The sequence below is a fragment of the Urocampus carinirostris genome, chromosome 12 (assembly GCF_059441175.1).
Source record: "Urocampus carinirostris isolate Australia breed hairy pipefish chromosome 12, RoL_Ucar_1.0, whole genome shotgun sequence".
Classification (NCBI taxonomy): Eukaryota; Metazoa; Chordata; class Actinopteri; order Syngnathiformes; family Syngnathidae; genus Urocampus; species Urocampus carinirostris.
In genome coordinates, this window is record NC_142360.1 from 40,002,192 (window position 1) to 40,019,574 (window position 17,383).

Below are 17,383 nucleotides of genomic sequence, written 5' to 3' on the forward strand. Positions count from 1 at the left end.
GGCAGGAGTTTGAAAAGAGTCTAACAGCCAATCATCGGTCACGGGTAGGAGATAGCAGGAACGCGGAAGTGGCACTTCTGTGTCAAGCGAGGGTAGTCGTTGGCAGCGAGAAAAACAGGTCAATGGCCGGGACGGAGGAGAAAAAGTGGAAACAGGTCCAGAAAAGAGGTCGGCAACTGGTATCGGGCAGGAAATGGGGCGAAACAGGTTGATGGCCGGGACGGAGGAGCAAAAACATAAACGGGTCCAGAAAAGAGGTCGGCAACAGGTATCAGGCAGGAAACAGGGCAAAACAGGTCGATGGCCGGGACGGAGGAGCAAAAGCAGAAACAGGTCCAGAAAAAGGTCGGCAACGGGAATCAGACAAAACGCAGGGCACAATAGAGTCGGAGAGTCACAAAAGCTTGCCTAGCGGGTAGCATAGGTTGGCAAACGATCTGACGAGTGTTTTCAGGATGGCAGGAGTTTGAAAAGAGTCTAACAGCCAATCATCGGTCACAGGTAGGAGATAGCAGGAACGCGGAAGTGGCACTTTTGTGTCAAGCGAGGGTAGTCGTTGGCAGCGAGAAAAACAGGTCGATGGCCGGGACGGAGGAGAAAAAGTGGAAACAGGTCCAGAAAAGAGGTCGGCAACTGGTATCAGGCAGGAAATGGGGCGAAACAGGTTGATGGCCGGGACGGAGGAGCAAAAACATAAACGGGTCCAGGACAGAGGTCGGCAACGGGAATCAGATGGAAAACATGGCAGGATAGAGTCAGGAGTCACAAAAGCTTGCCTAGCGCGTAGCGTAGGTTCACAAACGATCCGACGAGTGTTGTCAGGAAAGCGGGGAAATATCCTTCTTAAATCCTCATTTTTGTAATTAGTGTTAAATGATATTGATGCATTATATTCTGTCCCCGATTCCGGTTCCTAATGTCCTTTCTCTCGACGCTTTCGCTCATACCCTGGTAAAACGGCTTGATCAAAACAAAATGTGGAGGCTCATGGTGGGATTTATAAAGCCTTCCAAGATCAGGTCGTCATAACCTTATTACGGTCTTAGAGCTTGTCGTCCATCACGAATGTTTCACATTTGACATTTCAAACACTACTTTTAAAAAAATAATATCGCACCGAATCCAAAAAAGTGTTTCATATGATCCAAAGCAGATGAGAAATGTCGGCATTCCAACATCGCCCTTTCTTATCTCTCCGGACTTTTCCCGGTCTTACGGTTTTGGACGGCATCCCTCCCGAAGGATGATTTGTCCCTGGTAAATTCCACATCAGAAGTGCGGCTGAAACGTGATCACCCTAAGAAAGGGTCCTGGAGTGACGGTGGCGACGGACTTCCCTGCGTTCGGAATGGCTACGTCGTGTTTTGCCAGCCATATGAGTTGCGTTAAAGGGATTCCCGGCAAATCCCCTTTTAGGATGAAAAATGTCTCGACACCCGCTAGGAAAACTTTGATGGTTTAGATCGCTCGTACTGTTGCCGTTATTCGCTTACGTAAAATAAACGCACAGAGAAATCCGACTATGAACTCAGTCTGACTGCGGATATTCCGATGGAAATGGCGGGGTTGGGCCTTCAATTTTTGGACAACTCAGTCAAATCAGACTATTCAAAAATAATTATTTTTGCAATTTACTCAAGATCTAACAATCACATGTCTTGATAAATGTCATGGTTGCCATGGCGCCCAATTGGCCCCGCCCAGTTGCGGCTCGTTGAGAGATTGACTTTCTGTTTATATAAAGTTCAGCGGTCTCTTGCTTCCTTTGTCATCCCGTCAAACGAACTTCTGCCCCACAAGACGTGGGTTTTGACTCGGTCCTGTTTTCCTGTTGGCATTTCCTGTCCGCTATTGTTCGCGTTTATTTTTGTCCTGTTTAATATAGGTTTCCAGTTTCGTTCCTGTCTATTTTTGTCCTGTTTATTATTCTCTCCAGTTTTCGTTCCCGTCTAGTCGGTCCTGTTTTATTCCGATATCCTGTTTCATTATCAATCCTGTCTGTCCCGTCCTGTCCGATATCTACTCGGGCAATTGGAATCAATCTCGTCGGCCTTTGGCTTCCTATCGTCCTGTTTTCCTGTGATATCTCCAGTCCGGTATTGTTCCCGTTTATTTTTGTACTGTTTAATTTTGAAGTTCCAGTTTTGTTTCCGTCTCTTTTTGTCGTGTTTGTTAGTTATTTTAGTTTTTGTTCCCGTCTAGTTTCTCCTGTTTATTTTCGATAGCCTGTTTCATTATCTATCAGTGCTCTCACTCTTCCTTTGTCAGTCCGTCAACGAACAAATGCCCCGCAAGACATGGGTTCTGACTTGGTCCTGTTTCCTGTTGGCATATCCTGTCCGCTATTGTTCCCGTTTATTTTTGTCCTGTTCAATATAGGTTTCCAGTTTTGTTCCTGTCTATTTTTGTCCTGTTTATTATTCTCTCCAGTTTACATTCCTGTCTAGTTTGTCCTGTTTATTTTTGATATCCTAATTCATTATCTATCAGTGCTCTCACTCTTCCTTTGTCAGTCCGTCAATGAACCTCTGCCCCGCAAGACGTGGGTTTTGACTCGGTCCTGTTTCCTGTTGGCATTTCCTGTCCGGTATTATTCCCGTTTATTTTTGAACTGTTTAATATCGGTTTCCAGTTTCGTTCCCGTCTATTTTTGTCCTGTTTATTATTCTCTCCAGTTTTCGTCCTGTGTGAGAACGTCACGCGATTGGGTCCTGTATCTGTTCTGGGTTTTCTGACAGATAAATACAAACGTGAGATTAAAAAAACCTGTGTGAATGACAGATATATGTGTTGCTCTGCTAAACACATGATTATTACTGGAGAATTTTAAAAATTTGGCCTTGAAAGCGCTTGAATTTGGCCTTCATTATGGTGTACGAATTCCGTGGCGGTTGGTTTTATCTGAATCCGGTTCCAAGCACAGGAGTACTGGGCCTCAGGCTCTCCTTGGCAACCTCCTTTTGACTCCGGCAGCTAAGGCAGCGTAATCCCGCACAAGCATAGCATTTCACGGCAAATCAGCGCAGAAATGTCCAATTTCATGCAATCATATTGCGCCCGCAGAAAAACAAAAAACGGGAGGCGGTCGGGGTCGTGTTTCGCCCGAAGAGAATCACACTGCGGATCCACCTTCCATAGCTGCCTATCGGAAAACCCGCTTGTGGATCTTGGCCCTTTTTCAGAGTCTCCGTTTGTTTCCTTTTAGTATCGTTTACCAGATTTCACAGTTGGAAATGACGCGTTTATAGGTTGCGGAGATACGGAGAGAACGATGCGGGTCGAAGTTGTGGTGCGGAGAGATTTCCAGGTCCTCCAGATAAATCGTGACAGAAACGATATCATTAGTACTTCTTAAATGCAGTACGGGTGAACCTGGGAATGCAAGGCGGTGTATTGTTTGTTTTGTCCAGACTTACAGGATCTTAAGAAACAGGATCAAAATTGAAAGCACTTTTTGTCACAGGCCTGAAACGGAGACAGGACCCAATAGCGTTCGTTTCACTGGGTTTTTTTATTGAGAAGGAGAGGAGTGCTTGCTTCCACGATCTGAGGATCAGGTCGATGGCCGGGACGGAGGAGCAAAGGCAGTAACGAGTCCAGAAAAAGAGGTCGGCCACCGGTATTTGGCAGGAAACAGGGCAAAACAGGTCGATGGCCGGGACAGAGGAGCAAAAGCAGTAACGAGTCCAGAAAAGAAGTCGGCAACAGGTATCAGGCGGGAAACAGGGCGTAACAGGTCGATGGCTGGGACGGAGGAGCAAAGGCAATAAGGAGTTCAGAAACAGGTCGGCAACAGGAATCAGGCAGGAACCGGGCAAAACAGGTCGATGGCCGGGACGGAGGAGCAAAGGCAATAAGGAGTTCAGAAAAGAGGTCGGCAACAGGTATCAGGCAGGAAACAGGACAAAATAGGTCGATGGCCAGGACGGAGGAGCAAAAACAGAAACGGGTCGGCAACAGGTATCAGGCAGAAAACAGGGCAAAACAGGTCAATGGCCGGGACGGAAGAGCAAAAACATAAACTGTTCCAGAAAAGAGGTCGGCAACAAGTATCAGGCAGGAAACAGGGCAAAGCAGATCGATGGCCGGTACGGAGGAGTAAAACAGAAACGGGTCCAGAAACAGGTCGGCAACAGGTATCAGGCAGGAAACAGGACAAAATAGGTCGATGGCCAGGACGGAGGAGCAAAAGCAGAAACGGGTCCAGGAAAAGGTCGGCAACAGGAATCAGGGAGGAAACAGGGCAAAACAGGTTGATGGCCGGGACGGAGGAGAAAGGCAGTAACTAGTTCAGAAAAGAGGTCGGCAACAGATAGCAGGCAGGAAACAGGGTAAAACAGGTCAATGGCCGGGACGGAGAAGCAAAAACGTAAACAGGTCCAGAATAGAGGTCGGCAACAGATATCAGGCAGGAAACAGGGCAGGATATAGTCGGAGAGTACGAAAGCTTGCCTAGCTGTGAGCATAGATTCACAGACACTCTGATGGGTTTTTTTTTTTTTTTTTTTTTTTTTTCCAGAAGAAGGGAGTTTAAAAAGAGTCCAATAGCCAATCAATGTCAAGGGCTTGTCAGAGGGGGCGGGGTCATTTACTAGAATACACATCAAAATTGGCTAGAAACCAGTTCAAGGTGTCCCCTGCCCACTGCCTGATGATTGCTGGGATGGGCTCCAGCACCCCCACGACCCTATTGAGGATAATGAGATGATGGTAATGACATCAAAAATATTATTAAATAAATCAATTTTTCATGCTTCCACCACGAAGACCTTTGCGCACCTCCCAAGATCTCTCACACCGGCGTTAGCACGTAAACACAGCGTCCGAAGCTCGTACGTCTGCCGACAGTTTGACCCCGCAAAATACGACTTTGCGAGTCGGCCTGATCAAAGCGGGTACTGCCAGGTAGGACTTTAGGACTTAAAGGATTGGAGAAGGTCGGCCGCCTTTGGAAAGACATGAAACAGATGCGCTCAGACAGCGGATAATAAGTCTCCACGTTTACCGTCGCCTCGTTCCATCGCATTCCTGCTTCTCGCAAAGGAAAACAATCCAGCCGACACCAGATGGCAGCGGCGCGGCCTTCCGAGGAAGACTGAACCATTACGACGGTGGGATTGCTAGCTTGAATGGTATTGGCGCTATCTTCTCGGGGTGTGAAGCGCAGCTAAAACGGGCTTCTGAACAAAGTGTTTGGAGGAGAAAGAGGGGGTTCGGTATTTTGGTATGCCACTAGGGGCTTAAAAAGCAAAGTGTGTCATGATTACTAACAGCCCTGATCGCTGATTGGTTCCCTGACTCTTTTTAAACCCCCGTCTTACGAAAGGAAGCTGTCAGACCGTCTGCGAACATATGAGCTCAGCTAGGCAAGCTTTGTCCCTTCCCACATTCTCCTGCCCTGTTTTCTTTCTGCCTGATACCTGTTGCCGACCTCTTTTCTTGACCCGTTTCTGTTTTGCTCCCCTGTCCTGGCCATCGACCTGTTTTGCCCCGTTACCTGCCTGATGCCTGTTGCCGAACTCTTTTCTGGACCTGTTTCTGTTTTTGCTCCTCCGCCCCGGCCATCGACCTATTTTGTCCTGTTTACTGCCTGATAACTGTTGCTGACCTCTTTTTTGGACCCGTTTCTTCTTTTGCTCCCCTGTCCCGGCCATTGACCTGTTAGGCCCCTTTTCCTGCCTGATCCCTGTTGCCAACCTCTTTTCTGGACCCGTTTCTGTTTTGCTCCCCTGTCCTGGCCATCAACCTGTTTTGCCCTGTTTCCTGCCTGATCCCTGTTGCCGACCTCTTTTCTGCACCCGTTTCCGTCTTTGCTCCTCCACCTTGGCCATCGACCCGTTTTGCCCTGTTTCCTGCCTGATATCTGTTGCCGACCTCTTTCTGGACTCGTTCTGCCCTTGCTCCTCTGTCACGGCCATCTACCTGTTTTGCCCTGTTTCCTGCCTGATACCTGTTGCCGACCTGTTTCTGGACCCGTTTCTGCCTTGCTCCTCCGTCCCGGCCATCGACCGGTTTTGCCCTGTTTCCTGCCTGATACCTGTTGCCGACCTGTTTCTGGACCCGTTTCTGTTTTGCTCCCCTGTCCTGGCCATCGACCTGTTTTGCTCTGTTTCCTGCCATAATACCTGTTGCCGACCTCTTTTTTGGACCCGTTTTTGTTTTGCTCCCCTTGTCCTGGCCATCGACCTGTTTTGCCCTGTTTCCTGCCTGATCCCTTTTGCCGACCTCTTTTCTGGACCCGTTTCTGTTTTGCTCCCCTGTCCCAGCCATTGACCTGTTTGTCCCTGTTTCCTGCCTGATCCCTGTTGCTGACCTCTTTTCTGGACTCGTTACCGCCCTTGCTCCCCCGTCTCGGCTATCGACCAGTTTTCCTGCCATCTGCTACCCGTGTCCGCCGATAATCGGATGGTGGAAGCAAGCACTCTTTCTAATAAAACGGAGTAAAAAGGAACGCTATTGGGTCCTGTCTCCGTTCCTGTTCCGTGACAAAGAAGTTTTGCGGTCCCCCCGTGGGCAGGTCACGGCAGTCTGGACTTCAAACGGGGCCACAAACCATTAGCGGGACCACACCGGTGCCGAGGAATGCCATGGACACGGACCGTGGCTTCTCAGGGGGGGAAAAGCATCACGGACCATCTGGGAACTTGGAAATATAAACACTGGGGCTGGACATTCATCGCCACATGGAGACACTGACACAGCTCGGCCAGTTGGACGAACAGATTTTCGAAACCAGACAAAAGTTTAAGACGATACGCTCGTGAAGATTTGCTCATTCAATTGGATCAAAAGATATTCGAAATTAGACAAAAAAATGTAAGACTATACACTCAAGCAGGTGTGTTCGGTGAATTGGATCAATAGATTTTCGAAACGAGACAGAAATTTAAGACCATACATTTACGCAGTTCTGCTTGGCCAGTTGGATCGACATATTTTCGAAATGAGACAAAAGTTTGAGACTATACCCTCAAGCAGGTGTGCTCGGTCAATTGTAGAAACGGATTTTTAAAACGAGACAAAAGTTTAAGACGACACACGAAAACATGTCTGCTCGGTCAATTGGATCAACAGCTTTTCAAAAGGAGACAAAGATTTAAGACTATACACTCAAAATTGTCTGCTCGGTCAATTGGATCGCCAGATTTTCAAAATGAGACTAAAGTTTAAGACTATACCCTCAAGCAGGTGTGCTCGGTGAATTGGATCAACGGATTTTCAAAACAACATAAAAGTTTAAGACTAAACACTAAAACATGCCTGCTCAGTCAATTAGATCAACAGATTTTCAAAAGGAGACAAAAATTTAAGACTATACACTCAAAATTGTCTGCTCTGTGAATTGGATCAACAGATTTTCGAAACAAGACAGAAATTTAAGACTTTACATTCACGCAGTTGTGGTCAGCCAGTTGGATCAACAGATTTTCAAAACAAGACAAAAATTCAAGACTAGACACTCAAACATGTCTGCTCGGTCAATCGGATCAACAGATTTTTGAAACAAGACAAAAATTAAAGACTATAAACTCAAGCAATTAAAGCATGGTGAATACAATCAATATATTTTCAAAACAAGACCAATATTTAAGACTATATATTCATGCAGGTGTGGTCGGACAATTAGATCAACAGATTTTCGAAACGAGACAAAACTTTAAGACTATACACTCATGCAGGTGTTCTTAGACAATTGGAACAACAGATCATCTAAACGAGACAAAACTTTAAGACCATAAACTTGAACGTGCCTCTCGGTCAATTGGATCAACAGAATTACGAAACAGGACAACAATTTAAGACAATAAACTCAAGCAATGGTGTATGGTGAATAAGATTAACATATTTTCAAAACAAGACCAATATTTAAGACCATATATTCATGCAGGTGTGCTCGGACAATTGGATCAACAGATTTTCGAAACAAGACGAAACTTTAGGACCATAAACTTGAACGTGCCTCTCGGTCAATTGGATCAACAGAATTACGAAACAGGACAACAATTTAAGACTATACACTCAAGCAATTGTGTATTGCGAATTAGATCAACATATTTTCAAAACAAGACCAATATTTAAGACTATATATTCATGCAGGTGTGCTCGGACAATTGGATCAACAGATTTTTTAAACAAGACGAAACTTTAGGACGATCCATTTAAGCGGTTGTGTTTGGTGAATAGGATCAATAGATATTCAAAACAAGACGGAAATTTAAGACTATACATTCACGCAGTTGTGGTCAGCCAGTTGGATCAACAGATTTTCAAAACAAGACAAAAATTCAAGACTAGACACTCAAACATGTCTGCTCGGTCAATCGGATCAACAGATTTTTGAAACAAGACAAAAATTAAAGACTATAAACTCAAGCAATTAAAGCATGGTGAATACGATCAATATATTTTCAAAACAAGACCAATATTTAAGACTATATATTCATGCAGGTGTGCTCGGACAATTAGATCAACAGATTTTCGAAACGAGACAAAACTTTAAGACTATACACTCATGCGGGTGTTCTCCAACAATTACAACAACAGATTTTCGAAACAAGACAAAACTTTAAGACCATAGACTTGAACTTGCCTCTCGGTCAATTGGATCAACAGAATAACGAAACAGGACAACAATTTAAGACTATACACTCAAGCAATTGTGTATTGCGAATTAGATCAACATATTTTCAAAACAAGACCAATATTTAAGACTATATATTCATGCAGGTGTTCTCTGACAATTGGATCAACAGATTTTCGAAACAAGACGAAACTTTAGGACGACACATTTACGCAGGTGTGTTTGGTGAATAGGAACAAAAGATATTCAAAGCAAGACCAAACTTTAAGACTATACACTCATGCAGGTGTGCTCAGACAATTGGAACAACAGATTTTTGAAACAAGACGAAACTTTAGGACGATACATTTACGCAGTTGTGTTTGGTGAATAGGATCAATAGATATTCAAAACAAGACGGAAATTTAAGACTATACACTCATGCAGGTGTTCTCCGACAATTGGAACAACAGATTTTTGAAACGAAACAAAACTTTAAGACCATAAACTTGAACGTGCCTCTCGGTCAATTGGATCAACAGAATTACGAAACAGGACAACAGTTTAAGACTATAAACTCAAGCAATGGTGTATGGTGAATAAGATCAGATTTTCAAAACAAGACCAAAATTTAAGACCATAAACTCACGCAGTTGTGCTCGATTGGGTCAACAGATTTCTGAGACAAACCAGAACAGGGAACAGGACCCAATAGCGTGACGTTCTCACACAAGCATTTATTTTACAGAAAATGGGGAGTCATGCCCGTTAGGTTGCCGGTCTGGCGTGCCGAATACAGGAAACCAGAGACCGCCGAGACCGATTCCCATTGCCCGAGTCGATACCGGACAGGAAGTGACAGACAGGATGGATAACGAATCAGGATATTGAAAAAAACCAGGAGAAACTAGACGGGAACAAAAACTGCAGAAAATAATAAACAGGACAAAAACAGACGGAAACAAATTGGAACCCGAAATTAAACCGGACAAAAATAAACGGGAACAATACCGGACTGGAGGTATTACAGGAAAACAGGACCGAGTCAGAACCCACGTCTTGTGGGGCAGAAGTTCGTTGCCAGACCGACAAACGAAGAGTGAGAGCACCGAGCTAGAGATGGAAAAGCCAATCTGTCAATGAGCTGCAGCTGGCGCCACATGGGCGGGGCCAATTGGGCGCCATGGCAACCATGACAAAACACTAAAAACAGTAAAATGATCCATTACCAGAAACCTAAACCAAAAGAGAATCTAATTGTAACATGTATTTGTTTCATGTCTGGTGCTTTTCCATTCAAAATGCGTCTCTACTTACAAATGTTTCAGGTTACAAAGTTACCCCCAGAACGAAATTTGTAAGTAGAGGTACCATTGTAATTTCTTTTTTAGAGTCAGGTTCCCAACCCTAGGTTTGAGTTTCCACATATGTCCCCCTTAAGTGAGAAAAGTGAGACGAACACCCACCCTTCCTCTGAGATGCGGGAGTGTGCTTGTAAACTGTCAACGTCGAGCCAAATGAAGCGAAGCAGCATGACGAAAAGCCGCGGCTCTGGTGTTGACGCGCGCCGGGACGAGTTACGGGTGAGCGATGGCGCTTTCGCACTTTCGCGCCGACAGATGTCTCGCACACTTCGCCATTGTTTTCCCGAGAATGCCAAGAGGGTGACTAGGAGGCGCTCTCCGAAAGAGAAAGGGAAAACATGCTGGAGTTAAGATTCAATGTCTTTGCTTAAGGGGGGCTTGAAACGAAGCTTGTGTCGTTCGCGGACAGCACGGCACTATGAGATGACTCGAGAGGAGCCGGCTCCCCAGCAATCAGGAGCCGGTTCCCTTTGAAATAACGATGCGTTGTCGGCGCAAAATAATCCTTTTGGAAATGAACAACAGAAGCCGGCTTCCCACTGATCAGGAGCCGGTTCCCTTGGATATATAGATGTGTCGTTGGAGAAAATTAAGACTCTTGGAAATGAAGGATAGGAGTCGGCTCCTTTCAAGATAGATATTGAATCTGTTGCTAGCGAATGAAACGGCTCTATGAGATGACTCTCGGGAGTGAACGACAGGAACCGGCTCCCTACCGATCAGGAGCCGGTTCCCTTGGATATATAGATGTGTCGTCGGAGAAAATTAAGACTCTTGGAAATGAAGGATAAGAGTCGGCTCCTTTCAAGATAGATACTGAATCTGTTGCTAGCGAATGAAACGGCTCTATGAGATGACTCTCGGGAGTGAACGACAGGAACCGGCTCCCCGCCCATCAGGAGCCGGTTCCCTTGGATATAGCAATGTGTCGTCGGCGAATAAAAAGACTCTTGGAAGTGAACGACAGGAGTTGGCTCCTTTCAAGATAGATACTGTATCTGTTATTGGCGAATGAAACGGCTCCATGAGATGACTCTCGTAAGTAAACGACAGTAGCCGTAGCCGGCTCTCTGCCATAAGGAGCCGGTTCACTTGGATATAGCTATGTGTCGTCGGCGAAAATTAAGACTCTCGGGAGTGAACGACAGGAGTCTGCTCCCTGGCGATCAGGAGCCGGTTCCTTTCAAGATAGATACTGCATCTGTTGTTAGCGAATGAAACGGCTCTATGAGATGACTCTCGGGAGTGAACGACAGGAGTTAGCTCCCTGGCGATCAGGAGCCGGTTCCCTTGGATATAGCGATGTGTCGTCAGCGAATAAGAAGACTCTTGGAAGTGAAGGAAAGAAGCCGGCTCCCTGCTATTCAGGAGCCGGTTCCCTTGGAAATAACAGCTCCTTTCGAGATAGATACTGCATCTATTGTTAGCGAAATAAACGGCTCTTTGAGATGACTCTCGTAAGTAAACAACAGTAGCTGGCTCCCCGGTGATCAGGAGCCGGTTCCCTTGGATATAGCAATGTGTCGTCGGCAAAGATAAAGACTCTTGGAAGTGAACGACAGGAGTCGGCTCCTTTCAAGATAGATACTGTATCTGTTGTTAGCGAATGAAACGGCTCTATGAGATGACTCTCGGGAGTGAACGACGGGAGCCAGTTCCCCACCGATCAGGAGCCGGTTCCCTTGGATATAGCAATGTGTCGTCGGGAACTGTTTTTTTTCCCTCTTTTTTTCCACTCTGTCTTCTTTTTTCCTAATTTTTTATTGTTTTCTTTTCCTGTTTTTTTCTCTTTTCTTCTCTCTTTTTCCTTTTTTTTCCAGCATTTTACCTTTTTTCTTATTTTTCTTTTTCTCTCTCTTTTTTCTTTAACTCTCGCTTATTCACATTTTATTCAATTTTTTCCTAGATTGTCAATTCTTCTCTTTGGACTTTATGTTCTATTCCTTCATTGTGTTTCCTGAATTTTGTAGTATTATTTCTCTCTCTCTCTCTTTTTATTTTTTTCTGTATTTTTTATTCCTCTCTTTCTCACTTTTCTCGCTCTCTCTTTCTCTCTCTTCCTTGCTCTATTTCTCTTTTCTTTTCCTCTCTCTCTCTCTCTCTCCCCCTCTCTTTCTTACAATCTCTAACAGTCTCTATCTTTTTTTCTTTCTCTTTTTTCCTCTCTCTTTTTCACCCTCATTTATATTTATCTCTCTCTTTTGCTCTTTCCTTCTTTTTTCTCAACTTCTTTCTTTCTTTCTCACCCTTTTTCTCTCTTTTTCCCATGCTCACTCTTTTTCTCTCTCTTTCTCTCTGTCTTTTTCCTTTCTCTACTTCTTTTAAACTTTTACCTACTTCCTTTCTATTTTTATTTATTTCTGTTTACCCCTCTCATATTTCCCTTTTTTCTCCCTTTTTTTTCTCTCTCCTTTATTTCTGTCTTTCTCCATTGCGCGTTTTCTATTTATTTTGTTCTCTCTATTTCTCTCACGCTTTTCCCTTTCTTTCTCTCTCTCCCTCTGTCTCTTCCATCTTTTTACCCTAGTATGCTTTATTTTATTTTTATTTTTTTGTTATTTCATACATAATGTGACATCATAACTGGCGATACACGGATCAAACCAACAAAAACAATACGAAGAGCCATTTGGGAGCCAAAAGTTCCAGCTCTTTTGAGTGAGTCGAGCCAAAAGAGCCTGTTCTCTAAAAAGAATCAGAATTCTGAATAATACTTAAAAAAAAAAGGGTAGCCACGCCCACCTATGATGTTGACTCCTCCCCCTCCCGAAAAGCAATCATGTCATTCCTTTGTACTCGCCCCCCTCTTGGGTCAATACCCCTGGGTTACCATGGCAACTTTCCAAAATGGTGGATGAGTCAACGTTTGAGCTCCTTGGTTCCCAGCTAGTGTGTCAGGGTGGGGTCCCTAAAAAAGGACACCCAGATGATAAATCTTGTCACTTGATTGGTCAATATGTTCGGATACCTGCCCTTTGCTCTCACATTCAAAGTAATGATTGCTTCGCTTCTGCTCGTCACTCTCAGGTAAAGTTTAACCTTAAAACAAACACCTAAAATAGAAGTGAAACTCGGAACTTTTCAAAAACTGACTTCATTTCTAGACTATTTGAAAAATGGTTAAAAAGGCTATGATTAGCATAGCTCAGTTAACCCCTAACCTGTGAAATGAGCCTAAAATCTCAAATCCATGGAGACGACCAGATCACAGCCGTTAAAACTTGGCATTCATGTATTTTCCCAATTTTTTAGATATTGTGAGAGAGTTGTAAATGTTTGACTTCTCTTTCTAGTACTCAACTATGATTTTGCACACTTGCGTGTAATCATGGTGCGTAAAGAATAATCAAAATTGGCTTTACGCATGTGTACTTTCGGATCCCTTCACCATTACGGTCACCGTTGCTTGTGGTGTGTCTTGGGAAGCTTCATTTGGGGCAGGACCTTATACTCAAACCGGAAAGAACATGCCACCCGTTTCCAGGTGAGAACTGTGGTCTGGGTTTTGGAGGTCCTGATCTTTATCTTGGCTATTTCGCAACACATCATCTGCAAATAGCAGCGATACGACGCTGAGGCTCCCAAACCGGACACCTTCAACCCCAACGCTGCTGGTAGAAATTCTGTTTATCAAGGTTAGGAACGGAATCTGTGACAAATGGCAGACTTGGCGTAGTTCAATTCCCACTGGAAACACATCTGACTCACTGCTGGCAATGCGGACCAAACTTTGTCCCAGGTCGTATAGGGACCGTACATCTGGATTAGACCTTCGGGTACTCCATACTCCCACAGCAAGCTCCACAAGACTCCCTGAGGAACACCATCAAATGCCTTCTCCAAGTACTACTACAACGAAATGTAACAATGTAATGGTTAAATGTCTATCCAGTATTTTACTGTAGCTGATTATGTCAAGAACCAGAACCAGAACAGGACCCAAATGCATGACGTTCTCACACAAGCTTTTTCTTTTACGGGAATTGGGGAGTCATGCACGTGAGGCAGCAGTCTAGCGTGGAATGACAGGAGGCCGACAAGATCGATACCAATTGCCCGAGCGGATATCGGACAGATGGGGTCGATACCGAACAGGATGAGACAGACAGGATTGATATCAAAACAGGATATCGAAATTCAACAGGAAAAACTAGACGGGAACGAAAATTGGAGAAAATAATAAAAAGGACAAAAATAGACGGAAACTCCACTGAAAACCGATATTAAACAGGACAGAATAAACGGGAACAATACCGTGCAGGAAATATCAAAACAGGGACAGGACCGAGTCGAAACCCACATTTTGCGGGGCAGAGGTTCATTGACGGACTGACAAAGGAAGAGTGAGAGCAGTGATCTCAAATAGACGGAAAGCCAATCTCTCAACGAGCCGCGGCTGGCACCTCACGGGTGGAGCCAATTGGGCACCATGGCAACCATGACACACACAGGCGGGGCCAATTGGGAACCACGGCAACCGTGACACACACGGGCCCAGCCAATTGGGCGCCATGGCAACCATGACACAAAGAGCTATATTTTTAACAATTTCTTTCGAGAGCCACACCATATCCATATTGTGACAAAGTTTAACCAAACTCTCCAGAAAAAAGCCTAAAATCTCAAATCAAATCAGCACATTTTATTTCACTTTGTGATATAAAGTAAAAGTACTGTTACTTGTGTGTCATGAACCGGAGCAGGAGGAGAACCCAAACGCGTGACATTCTCACACAAGCCTTTTATTTTACGGGAAACGGGGAGTCATGCACGTTAGGCAGCTGTCTGGCGTTGAAGGACTGGAAGTCAGAGGCCGCCGAGATCGATACCAATTGTCTGAGCGGATCGATATCGGTTAGATGGGGTCGATACCGGACAGGAAGTGACAGACAGGATAGATAATGGATCAGGAAGACGAAAATTAACAGGAGAAACTAGACAGGAGCGAAAATTGGAGAAAATAATAAACAGGACCAAAATAGATGGAGACTAAACTGAAAACCGATATTAAACAAGACAAAATAAATGGGAACAATACCGTGCAGGAAATACCAACAGGGACAGGACCGAGTCGAAAACCACTTCTTGCGGGGCAGAGGTTCGTTTGACGGGCTGACACCACAAGGGCGGGGCCAATTGGGCGCCATGGCAACCATGACACAAAGAGCTATAAAAGCAAAAATATTTTTAACAATTTCTTTCGAGAGCCACACCATATCCATATCGAGACAAAGTTCAACCAAACTCTCCAGACATAAGATAATTCTTCAGCACATTTTATTTCACTTTGTGATGTCCCATATGCAGAGTTGGGTAGAGTAGCCAAAAAATGTACTCAAGTAAAAGTAATGTTACTTAGGAGAACCCAAATGCGCGACGTTTCTCACCAAAGCCTTTTATTTTACGGGAAATGGGGAGTCATGCACGTTAGGAAGCCAGTCTTGGTGTGGAAAGACAGGTAGCCAGAGACCGACGAGACCTATTCCAATTGCCCGAGTTGATATCGGACAGATGGGGTCGATACCGGACAGGAAGTCACAGACAGAATTGATAACGGATCAGGAAGACCAAAATTAACAGGAGAGACTAGACAGGAATGAAAATTGGAAGACGTGAGGCGCCAGCGGCCGACGAGACTGATACCAATTGCATGAGCAGATATCGGACAAATGGGGTCGATACCGGACAGGACAGACAGGATAGAAAATGAATCAGGATGTCGAAATAACAGGAAAAACTAGACGGGAACGAAAATTGGAGAAAATAATAAACACGACAAAAATAGACGGAAACAAAACTGGAAGCCAAAATTAAACAGGACGAAACAGGAACAGGACCGAGTCGGAACCCACGTCTTGCGGGGCAGAAGTTTGTTGACGAGCTGACAAGGGAATCGCGAAAGCGCTGAGCTTAAATAGACAGAAAGCCAATCTGTTAACGAGAAGCACACGGGCGGGGCCAGTTGGGCGCCATGGCAACCGTGACAAATTAGTTAGTTAGCCAGCTTACTTGAAAGCCTGACTACATTACTTACGTCGATGCCGGACTACCAAATATAATTTGGTAACAATTAATAATTATTGTAGCTAGCTAGCCAGCAACAGGAGCTAACTGGCGAAGAGATGGACGAAGGCTTTCAGGTCATCCAAAGTGATAATAACCTCTTGGTTGCTTCTCCGATTAGTTTTTTTCCTTGAGCCGAAAGTTTAGAGGGGCGGCCAGGTCTTGAAAGGTGTGCAGGGGTTTGATGAGATGTGTTCTTGCTTCGGACATTTCCACAGCTTGATCTCGATCCTGCCTGGTGTGTTCTTCTGTCTTAGAGTTCTTTGAGTTCTGATATGAATTATTCATCCCTGTCTTATGCTGTCTGTTCTCCAGTGTCTCCTTACACCGAGCTCTGAGCCCATCACAGAGCAGGTTTAATTCAAACTGAGACGTACGGAGTCAGTTGGCTGAGCCGAGCGAACAACGGCAGATTTTTTTTCGTTGTAAGTTGAAAATGTCGAAATAATTTTGTTCCAATTCACGGTTGTGTCCCCCATGATCTTTTTTCAAAAATAGTTTCCGTTTTCGGTTTTAGGTTTGAAGCCTGAACTGGCTGTGCTGGTGAAAAACATCAAAGCGTACAAGAGTGCTGTTTGCTGTGTTTTACCGAAACGTGGCTACCGTCTAGCATCCCGGACGCTATCGTGGAGCTACCCGGCTTCAGCGCTGTTAGGACAGACGGAGACAAAAAAGCCTGCGGGAAGCGGAGAGGAGGCGAACTCGAAATTTCCATCTGCTGCAGGGACGTCGAACTTTTGGCCTAGCGCAGAGGTGTCAAACTCATTTTAACTCAGGGGCCACACGATAGAACAAACATCCTGTCGGGGGCCGGACAAGTGAATTAAAGAGAAATGAAATGAGAGATAAAGACATAAGAGAAAGAGGGAGGGAAAAGAAGAGAGGGCTGGACAGAGAAAGAAAGAGAGAGAGAGGGAGAGAGCGTGAGAAATAAAAGATGAAAAGTCCCGAGAGAGGGGGAAAAGAAAGGGAGAGGAAGAAAAAAAACCAGAGAGAAATAGAAAGACAGAAGGAGAAAAAATAGAAAAGAAAGCACGAAGGGTATGAAGAAAAAAAGAGAAAAGAGACAAAGAGCAACAAAGGAAGAGAAAAAGAGAGACACAGAGAATGAAAGAGACAGAGACAGAGTGGGAGAAAAGGGGTTGAAAAGAAAAAGAGAGAGAGAAAGAAAGAGAGAGAAATAGAGAGAGGGAGAGAGAAATAAATACAAGTACAGTGTCTTTGTGAGAGGCACCAGGCTTTGGCAACATCAAGTGGACATATTTCAACCAGCAGCTTGTTTTTCTCGTGCGCTTCTCTGAATGTTGTCTCGCGAGCCGGATTTCATCCCTTAGCGGGCCTGATCTGGCCCGCGGGCTGCCTGTTTGACACTTGTGGCCTAGTGTGTGACCTCATC

At 44.8% G+C, this 17,383-nt stretch overlaps 1 protein-coding gene and 1 long non-coding RNA gene across 2 annotated transcripts in view; one reads left to right on the top strand and one right to left on the bottom strand.

The window, feature by feature from the left end:
- The window catches only part of trabd2b (TraB domain containing 2B), a 134,070-nt gene that overhangs the window by 53,618 nt on the left and 63,069 nt on the right, over positions 1-17,383 (bottom strand). The gene's annotated exons all lie outside the window — the stretch shown is intronic.
- Positions 12,789-16,742, top strand: LOC148355944 (uncharacterized). The gene is made up of 3 exons (XR_015852178.1): positions 12,789-12,951; positions 16,303-16,412; positions 16,505-16,742. It is a non-coding gene; the product is annotated as an uncharacterized LOC148355944 (long non-coding RNA).